We start from the raw sequence: 2529 nt of genomic DNA on the forward strand, positions 1-2529 counted from the left end.
CAGTACTGTCCTGCTGTCTTGCCTTGCCTTGACCAAAGACACAAACACATTGATCATTATACTTCAGAGACTAATATTGCAATGAACCTCACTTATACATTTTAATGCAGCCATTTCACTGGGTACACATTTGAAAAAAGGTGGGACAGATGTGAAGCCATGGTGGTGAATAAATCAGAGAGTCCATTAAAACTTATTAAAATTGAAAATAATTGTAGCTACCAAATCTTGGGAAGAAATGAATAATGCTAATGACAGTATTCACTTTAACAATTACCACCAGGGATCCAAAAAAAAAGATATTTGGAATGTTACTGACTAGAAATCATAAATGACCCACCAGCTTTTGTCGCTACTACTTAGAATCTGGGTAAGAATGCTGGAGAATAAAGGATGGAGTATGATCCACGAGAATGTGCTATTGATATATGTATTCTGACTGTTGAGGAAAAACAACTTTGAATTCAACCTACAGTGAGGGATAACCACCCAGAAATTAAGACTTTTATAAGAAAATGATTATAAATTTATTTCAAACTTCAATCACAAGACTATGAAAGAAACCAACACGAACAAAAAGACTGTGCATAACTCCTTCAGGAGCACGGCTCATATTACTTCATGTAAACAAGTAAAATGCTAATTCTAGAAAACTTCTAACAAGATTTTAATCAAATGACAGAGAAATTGAGCTCAGAAACTCTCCCTTCAGAAACACCAATTCTTTTACTTTGGAAAATAAATGGCCCGCTTCTCTTGAGAATACACCTTTTTTTTTTTTTTTACTTTAAAAAAAGAAAAAATAAAAATAATTTCACCACTGCAAAGTAAGGAAGAAACTTTTATAAATTCTTTAGTCAAAACAAAAGACATCACTGCTGCTTATCTCAGGTTTCATTCTTTCAGAACCCTCCATGATAGAAACAAGGTCCTAGAGATGATGATCACCATGGAGACACTTCCAAGAACTGATTGCAGAAGTTTTCGTACTTATGTTGAAAAGGCTTTCATGCCATTGCTGTCTTAACTCTGCAGTATTTTAAGAAATGTGTCACTGCTTCCTAAGTTCTGAACAAATAGTCAACTCGTAAGTTAGCTCAGTGTGTCTTCATCAAAGTCCTCCTTGTTAAGGTTGAAATCTTCACATTGTATACACCACTCTCCATTTGCACTGCGACCCTTCTCTTGCTTTTTGGCCTGATGTGCTAATGAAGCTCCCTGGGCCTTCCCACTCTTCCCATTTCTCCAGAACACAGAGAATTAGCTACGTGTACCCAGCACATTTTCACCGTCTTGCTGAGACACACTGCTTCAGCTGTACAGTACTAGGTCCTGGTTTGATTATTTACTATTTTTGTTCCTATCAAATGGTGAAGCTTCCAGTTTGCAGAGATCTACGAGACACTTCTTGCATCCAGGCCTCATCCATTTTATTCAATCAGACTAGCATCCCTGCTGTTTCCACTGCTGCTTCAAGCTCTGTTTTCTTCCAAAGTCTTAGTTATATTTCATAACACATTAAGTGGTCTCTTCTCTGCACTTATAAAGTGATATTTGTGCTATAAAATAATTTACTGTGATTATATAAATTCTTCTAATTTGAATACATGTAGGTGTCTTCTGTGTTTTCTGTATAAACAGATGGTAAACTCTTAAAGTCATTTTTTTTTAAATACCGTGTTTAACATACAGAAGATGTTCAATAAAATCTTTCTGCTTTGTCCACTAATTTGCTTAGCATGATTTCCTAATTTCTTTTTGTCATTGATTTCTCTTATTTTTTTTTTACAACCAATTTTTAATGCTATGACCATGCACTTGAAACTATTGTGAGGGTATTTTTATGTTTATTCTATTTTATTGTTTTCTTTCTTTTTTTCTCCCACTGTGCAACCCACTTCACTGCCAGCAGCCTGTGGGTACAAAAACCAAGCAATGCTTCAGAGGCACAGTTGGCTCTGGCATTAAACACCGTGAAAGCCCGAAGGGGATGAGCATGCCATAAATTCAAGCCTGTGTATTATTTGGAAAATAAATAAATAATAAAAAGTAAAGATTTAATATACTCAGATAATTGAGGTAGCTCTGAGGATTCTTGACAAGTGAAAGTGTAAGGATGTGAAAATCAACGTAAGTGATTCTGGTTTTAGTAGTATCAAAAATAATAAGACATACAGGAGCAAATTCAACAAAAGAATAATATTTTCACTATCATAATATTTTCAATAATAATTCAGTGATGACATTTTCCCACTCACCAGTAAAAACTAAAAAGAGACAACAGACCTGAATGAACTCTTCTCTAAGCAGGGATGAAAATTGTCAAAGTGGATGCAAAAAGATGACCTACATTTTGAGTCATTAGGGAAATGCAAAAGAAAACCACAATAAGATGCTTCTTTACAAACACTGAGTGGACTCAAAATGTCAGAAACAACAAGCATTGATGAGGATGAGGAGAAACTGGAATCCTTATGTTCTACTGACAGGTTCCTGAGATGTACAGCCTTTTTTGAAAACAGCTTTTCA

General features: G+C 35.1%; 1 non-coding gene across 1 annotated transcript; it reads right to left on the reverse strand.

The window, feature by feature from the left end:
* Positions 1-1883: 1883 nt before the first annotated feature.
* Positions 1884-2019, reverse strand: LOC114092769 (small nucleolar RNA SNORA42/SNORA80 family). Its single transcript, XR_003582804.1, has one exon. It is a non-coding gene; the product is annotated as a small nucleolar RNA SNORA42/SNORA80 family (small nucleolar RNA).
* Between the last annotated feature and the right edge of the window lie 510 nt (positions 2020-2529).

The sequence above is a fragment of the Marmota flaviventris genome, chromosome 16, assembly GCF_047511675.1.
Source record: "Marmota flaviventris isolate mMarFla1 chromosome 16, mMarFla1.hap1, whole genome shotgun sequence".
NCBI classification, from domain to species: Eukaryota; Metazoa; Chordata; class Mammalia; order Rodentia; family Sciuridae; genus Marmota; species Marmota flaviventris.